We start from the raw sequence: 7808 nt of genomic DNA on the forward strand, positions 1-7808 counted from the left end.
GGACCAGCGATGTCGTGAGGTGCTCGAGAAGACTGCAGTGGGTGATGCACGTGAGGTGCTCGGTGAGGAATGCGAGTGTGGGTGATGTCCGTGAGGTCCACCGTGGTTAAGGCCCGGAGACGATGATCATCGGTGGCGTAGGGGGTTGGAGCCTTGTGTGAGTGTTGGTGATGATCAATTAGTTCTTTTGTGAAGGTGATCAAAGTCTTTGAGTTTCCATGGTTTGTAGGTTTTCTTTTCCATTATTTGTTCCTTGGATTTTTTTCTGGGGATTTATTGAGTTAATGTGTTAGTGATGCGGATGATGATGATGTGTTGGATGAGTGTTTGGATGAAAAGTGACATGTTGTGGAGGGGATGAGTGTTTGGATGAAAAGTGAAAAGACGGCCATGGAAAGTTTTGGATGAAAAGTGAGGTTTGTGTTGTGTGGGAGGTGTTCAGGGAGTTGTAAAGTGTTTGTGGAGGATGATGATGATTGTAAGGTTTGTAAAATTTCTTTTTTCTTCATCTTTGATCGGTTGATCGAGTCATGGGTGAGCGGGCCCCCATTGTTTGTCTCTTTGCCCTTAAAAACCGGATCTTGATGAGTGAATTATTGGTTTGTGGTGTTTTGTTTAGTTTTTTAAGGGGAGCAGCTTTGCTTTGCTTTGTCGATGGGCATCTTCAGAGGTCGAAATTCCAGCTTTTTCTTCTCTTAAAGCTTGGAGTTGGAGGGAGATTCTCTTCACCGCGGATCCTCGGAGAGATTAAAGGTAGGTAATCCTTGTGGTTGTTTGTTTAATAGGCCTTGCTCCTATAGAAATCCTCGGATTCATGCCTAAGCCTTGCAACCTTAGTTCTTATTTACTCTCCATTTTTTTGAGCTTGATCCTTGTGTTGTGAAAGCTTTGTTTAATTCTTTGAAAATGTTGAGTCCGAGAATTTGTCCGAGTTGTCCTTCCGGTGATGGAATGTGTTTTTATCATCATGGGTTATTATGTGTAGCATGCCTTTGTAATTTAAGTTATTAGCTCTATGTGTGTATGCTCGTGACTTTGAGCTTGATGTGAACCTCGAAACCCTTGTTATGTTATGATTCTATTTATTTTCCTTGTTTTTGTAAGTTTGAGCATATAACCTTTTAGTTAGCCTATATTTGTGTTCTAAAGCTCAGTAAGCATGAGATTTTTAGAAGTGTGCTAAGAGCTTAATAATTTTTAAGATCTGATTTTCTAAAAATTTTTCCACACTTTAATTGCTTTTATCATGTTATTATTTTTTATATCAAGCATGACATCTCGACTTAGTTTTTTTACATACAACCCGTAAGCATGTTTGGTTTAGTGGATATTGAATTTCTTTTAGAATGCATTATCTCGTATATTTTTTTCTTGCTATTAATTTATATGAAACCAAAGAATTTCTTTAGTTTAGTTATGATATTTTTATATGCATCATGTAAACTTGAACCTCGTAAACTAACATTCATGCTCTAAATTATTTTTAGAGATACGCTTTTCATGTTAATAAACTTGAAAGTGTGAGTGTGCGACCATGTTATAAGTTAATTGTTATTTATTAACATTTTGTTATATAAGCATGATATTGTCTTTAATCATTCATGTTATTGTTATTTTCATGTGAATACTTTTATACTCATGGTTGTTTTGATCATGGCTTGATTTATGGTTATTATTTATCCCTTGGTGATTAGAAGTTTGTTGTTTAATTCCTATTATGTAAAGCTTGGGCAATAGTTAAGTTAGGCCCAGCCCGAGAATTATTCCTGAGTGTAGTTTATTTTGTTGGGTTAGATTATTGTAGCGAGTCTTAGCTCGCGGGACTTGGTGAACCCAACTCTGTAGCTCAGAGCCAGGTAGGCTCTCGACTCGTATTCCAGATTTAGCAATAATTATTATTTAATTATTGCATTGTTTAATAATTTTGTCTATTTATTTATTTGAGTGGTATTTATGTTTATTTATTTATTTTCTTATTTGCACTATTTATTCGTAAAATTCCTCCGTCTCAGTATTCAGTATTTTTCGCGGTTTTTTAGTACATCTCCATTTTCGCTCGCCCACTAGGGAGGAGTAAGTCCCTAGCCATGTGCACATGTTTTTCCGTAGTAGCGCTACCCCCGATCGCGGTCGAAGATCCCGGCTACGACCGCTGATATTCTGCTCGCTCGCTCGCTCGACTTCATAGTCGAAGATCCACTGCGTCGTTGATTGCTATTAGCCATGGAGATGTATTTGCGTGTTTTTCGTGGTTTTTGGATTATTCCAAAGATTTTTGCGTATTTTTCAGTATTCGTGATGAAGCATGAGCTATTATTCTCGCAATATCCGCTATACCGTTGTTTATCTCGCGATCCCACGGGCCCTTGTGGCTCATGCACTTTGTATTCTGCTGCAGGAGAAGATCAAGTTTAGGTCCGGGGGTGTCGAGAGTCGTATTGTCTGCATAAGTATCGTGATCTCCGTTATTACCCGCTAGTGAGTGTAAGACTTGTATTCCGATTGTATTTGTAATTTGTGAATCTGGGTTGTATTTGTATTCGTAGAGGGTCATGCAAAGTCCGTACTTGTAGTATTTTTAAATTTCCAGATCCTATTTGTGCTTTTTGTGTTTTATTCATATCTCGCTTGTTAGGGTTGACTCGACTGGGGTTTTTAGTCGAGGCCTTGCACCCATGGGGCCCAAATCCCCATTGGATGCGTGCCGATCCGTCCGCTGGGCCCGACTGTACATGGGCGTGATGCATTGAAGTGGTATCAGAGAAATTGTTAGATGTCACCCTACTGATTTAAATTATGTCATTCTTTGAGTGTTCTTTCTGAGAGTGGGTCTGGGTAGTGTAACCTGTTCTAAAGCGTCGTTTGTCTTTTAAACTGCAGGAGTATGCATAGGGGTAGAGGGCGACCTCGCAGAGGGCCTGCAAGCCCACCCCCGGAACCCATGCAGGAAGAACAAGAGGCTCCTTATCGACCGATGAGGAAGTGCGGCAAGAGGGGAACCAGACTGCTTCCATGACCCAGCATCATGAGGGAGGTGATGTTGTTGCTGCGCGCCGTCCGCTGCAGATATTTCGTGAGGTGGCCGAGACTTCACCGCCGAGTTTGAACGACGTGCACCACCACAGCTTCGTGGGCCACTCGATCCGACAATGAGTCGACTATTGGATTAGCGTGATGGAGAGGACCTTCCGATCTATACAATGCCCAGCAGTGGACAAGGTCGGTTGGCCACTATCATGTTACGGGACAGTGCAGCTCGGTGGTATGAGAACGAACTACGCCTCAAAGGGGAGAGTTCTTTCAGGACTTGGAAACAATTCAAGGAAGCTTTCAACACCAAGTATTTTCCGATGAGCCAACGAGTACAGATGGAAAGGCAATTCCTGAATCTGAAACAGGGATCCTTGAGTGTCGGAGATTATGAGTCCGAGTTCGATAGGCTATCGCAGTTTGCTTCGACCTTAGTGTCAGATGAGAGCACCAGATCTAGGCTTTTCATAGATGGCTTGAGGGCCCACATCAGGCGGGCCATCGCACCATTCCCTCGGACAAGACGATCATCGAGATTATCGATATTGCTAAGAACCTGGAGATCATCTGGAAGGAGACGCAGGATCAGGCTAGACATGAGCACCCGCGGCACCGCCATAACCCTCAGAAGAGTCAATCTTCCGGGAGTAGCTCAGGGAATACTAGAGGAGAGTACGGTCAGCACCGCATGCTGCCAGACCCCGTGCTCATCATCGTGCTCAGTGGCAGAGGATCTTCCGGCAGCGTGGCTCAGGACGTTTAGTGTCCTACATATGGAGGACGTCATACCCTGTGCAGTAGTGTCTGCCAAAGCAGCGAGCATGTTATCGGTGTGGCAAGAGGGACCACTTTATTGCTCAGGTCCGCAGAGTCCGCCTTGGCCTCGTGGAGGTGACAGACTCAGTAGTGCACTGCCGAAAGGCGACCCCGGATCGCTCCGACGGGTCACGACACACAGGCGCTCGAGCCGATCCCAAAGCAGAAAGTACCTCGAGGGTAGGAGGGAAGGCGCCTATGATGCATCAGACCCTTCTTCCTATTCCCGACCAGCCGGCCGTGGTACACCGCTCACTCGGGGCGAGTATTTGCTTTGACACGGGAGGACGCTGAGGCATCCCACGACGTTGTTGCAGGTATTATTTCAGTGCATTGTTTGATCCTGGTGCTACACATTCGTTTGTGTCATCTTCGTTTGCTCGCAAGAATTCTCTGTATGTTGTGGATTTGTTGCATCATATGTGTGTTGCCACTCCAGTTGGCGTGGTAAGAACCGTTAATCGGTTAGCACCAGCCTGTTCTGTTGTCATTGAAGGGCGCGAACTTTTCGCTGATTTTCATCTTATGGAGCTGCGAGACTACGATGTCATTCTCGGCATGGACTGGCTGTCTTCAGTGTTCGCTGTAGTGGATTGTCGCAGAAAGAAGGTTCACTTCTGTTTTCCTGACCAGGAAGATTTCACCTTCAGTGGCAGTAAGGGGTACACCCTAGTTCGAGAGATCTCTTCTTTGCAAGCTCAGAAGCTGATCAGCAGTGGTTGCGTTGGCTTTCTGGCTTCTGTCTCGGAGGTTACTCGCACCGGATGCACAGTAGCAGATGTACCTGTTGTCAGCGAGTTCCTTGATGTTTTCCCTGAGGATCTTCCCGGGTTACCTCCTACGAGAGAGGTAGAGTTTGCCATTGATCTGGCTCCAGGCACAGATCCTTTATCCAAAGCACCGTACCGGATGGCACCCGCTGAACTGAAGGAACTGAAGAAGCAACTGGAGGAACTGTTGGAGAAAGGGTTTATTCGACCGAGTATGTCACCTTGGGGAGCTCCAGTGCTATTTGTCAAAAAGAAGGATGGATCTTTGAGATTGTGCATCGACTACCGTGAGTTAAACAAGGTGACGGTTAAGAATAAGTATCCTTTGCCGAGGATCGATGATCTCTTGGACCAGTTGCAGGGAGCTCAAGTCTTCTCCAAGATTGATCTGCGATCTGGATATCATCAAGTTTGAATCAAGGGTGAGGATATCCCGAAGAGTGCTTTCCGTACCTGGTATGGTCACTATGAGTTTCTGGTGATGCCGTTTGGTCTGACGAATGCCCCAGCAGTGTTCATGGATTTGATGAACCGGGTATTTCCGGCGCTACTTGGATCGATTTGTAGTTGTCTTCATTGATGACATTCTGATATACTCACGAAGCAAGCAACTGCACGCGAAGCACTTGAGGATAGTACTAGAGACCTTGAGACAACATGAGTTGTATGCCAAATTTTCCAAGTGTGACTTCTGGCTTGATTGTGTGGCTTTCTTGGGGCATGTCATCAGCAAGGATGGAGTTTCTGTGGATCCCAAGAAGGTGGGAGCAGTCGTGGACTGGAAGAGACCGAGTACAGTTAGAGAGATTCGGAGCTTTCTTGGCTTAGCTGGCTACTACCGAAGGTTTGTACAAGACTTCTCTCGACTAGCAGCACCGTTGACGAGACTGACCCGAAAGGGTGCGCGTTTTACCTGGACTGAAGCTTGTGAGCAGAGTTTCCTGGAGTTGAAGCGTAGGCTCATATCTGCACCAATCCTTGCCTTGCCGTAAAGTGGTTGTGGATATGTGATCTCAGTGATGCACTGCGGGACGAGTTTGGGGTGTGTTCCGATGCGTAATGGTCGAGTCATTGCTTATGCTTCCGTGCAAATTGAAACCTCATGAGGAGAATTATCCTACCCATGATCTGGAGTTGGCAGCAGTCGTTTTTGCACTGAAGATCTGGAGGCATTTTTCCGTATGGAGAGCCCCGTGAAGTGTACACAGACCATAAGAGTCTAAAGTACATCTTTACTCAGAAAGAGTTGAACATGAGGCAAAGGCGATGGCTGGAACTGATCAAGGACTATGACCTCAGTGTTCACTATCATCCGTGCAAAGCCAATGTGGTGGCTGATGCACCAAGCGTGAAGTACAATTATGGAACCGCCGAGATTTGATCGAGCGTAAACCACTCGGAGGAGATGAGAAGGTTTGAGTTGGAGATTGTTCCGCCAAGCTCTGAGATTAGTCTGGCCAACATGCACATTCGACCGAATTTGTTGCAGAGGATTAAAGAGGCTCGGATGCTGGGACCCCAAATTGCAAGAGTTATGTGCTAAACTTCGTGAAGGAGAGTTGTCTCGGGCTCCGAAAGTGCATGAGGATGGTACTATCAGATTTGGAGATCGAATTTGCGTCCCTGATGATCCTGATTTGAAGAGAGATATTCTGGAGGAAGCCCATTATTCAAGCTATACGATCCACCCTGGAGGTACAAAAGATGTATAGGGGACTCAAGGAACATTTCGGTGGAACAACATGAAGCGAGAGATAGCTACTTTTGTTGCCCACTCGCCTTACTTACCACAGAGTTAAAGCAGAAAGCATCGAGACCGCAAAAGTTACCTTCACTGCTATCGATACCGAGTGGAAGTGGGAGCACATCACGATGGATTTTGTGACTGGTTTGCCCCGTACTCGACGGAAGCATGAGTCTGTGTGGGTGATTGTAAATCGCCTAACTAAGTCAGCGCACTTTTTGCCTTTGAAACCTGGTTTGGGTCTTGAAAAGCTAGCCGAGTTGTACCTTGGAGAAATTGTTCGACTGCACGGGATTCCTGTGTCTATCACATCTGATCGTGATTCGAGATTCATCTCAAGATTTTGGAGGAGTCTACAATGCCTTTTGGGCACCGATTGACTTTCAAGACAAAGATTTCATCCATGCACGGATGGCCGAGCCCGAGAGGACTATTCGGATTCGGAGGACATGCTTCGGGCATGTGCCCTCGATTTTTTTCCCGATTCGTGGGACCGCTTATCCGCTTTTGGCGGAGTTTGCTTACAACAATGGCCAAAGTAGTATTCGGATGGCACCGTATGAGGCTCTTTACGGGCGGAAGTGTCGATCTCCTGTATGTTGGAGCGATGTGGGAGAACGGAAGCTGTTGGGTCCAGAATTGTTGCAAATTGCAGAAGAGAAAGTGAAACTGATCAGGGAACGATTGAAGACCCGCCGAGCCGACGTAAGAGTTATGCGATAAGCGCCGCCGTATATAGAGTTCCGGGATGGGCGATCTGCCTTCTTGAGGATATCTCCAATGAAGGGTGTTGTGAGATTTGGAAAACGTGGGAAGCTCAACCCGCTGCTATATCGGACCTTTGAGATTGTGGAGCGAGTTGGGGCCGTCGCCATCGCTTGGGCCCTACCATCGATCTAGCTCAGTCCACAATGTCTTTCATGTCTCTATGCTCGAGGAAGTATCTCGCGATCCATCGCACGTCATTCAAAGATGAACCGGTGGAGCTTCAGAAGAACCTGTCTTATGTGGAGCAACCAGCGGAGTTTCTGGCCTACAAAGAGCAACAGCGAGGGTTTGGATGAAAAGTGACATGTTGTGGTGGTGGTGGATATGGATATGGATATGGATATGGATATGGAGGTGGGTTTTGGTGTAATGAGAATGGGCTTGTTAGGTGTTCTCTTTGTTGTTGAATTTTCTGTTTAGATCTCATCATTAATTTGAAACATAAATTAAATAAGATATATATATATATATATAATACTTCCTCTGTAGATGGACATTTGTAGAATTTCTCGAGTAACGTATGAGAAGTATAAAAGAGAGAATTGACATTTGTAGAATTTTTGTAGAAAAAGATGAAAAGTGAAAAAGAGAACATGTGGGATTGGGATTTTTGATGAGTGGTTAGATGTTGATCTAATGATCTCTAAGGAGGCTTATATATATATATATATATATAGTTT

General features: G+C 45.1%; 1 long non-coding RNA gene across 1 annotated transcript; it reads left to right on the top strand.

Moving 5' to 3' along the window:
• The first annotated feature begins 672 nt into the window (after nt 1-672).
• Nucleotides 673-2422, top strand: LOC120255341. The gene is made up of 3 exons (XR_005534981.1): nt 673-753; nt 1795-1856; nt 2399-2422. It is a non-coding gene; the product is annotated as an uncharacterized LOC120255341 (long non-coding RNA).
• The last annotated feature ends 5386 nt before the right edge of the window (nt 2423-7808 follow it).

The sequence above is a fragment of the Dioscorea cayenensis genome, unplaced genomic scaffold (assembly GCF_009730915.1).
Source record: "Dioscorea cayenensis subsp. rotundata cultivar TDr96_F1 unplaced genomic scaffold, TDr96_F1_v2_PseudoChromosome.rev07_lg8_w22 25.fasta BLBR01000951.1, whole genome shotgun sequence".
Taxonomy (NCBI): domain Eukaryota; kingdom Viridiplantae; phylum Streptophyta; class Magnoliopsida; order Dioscoreales; family Dioscoreaceae; genus Dioscorea; species Dioscorea cayenensis.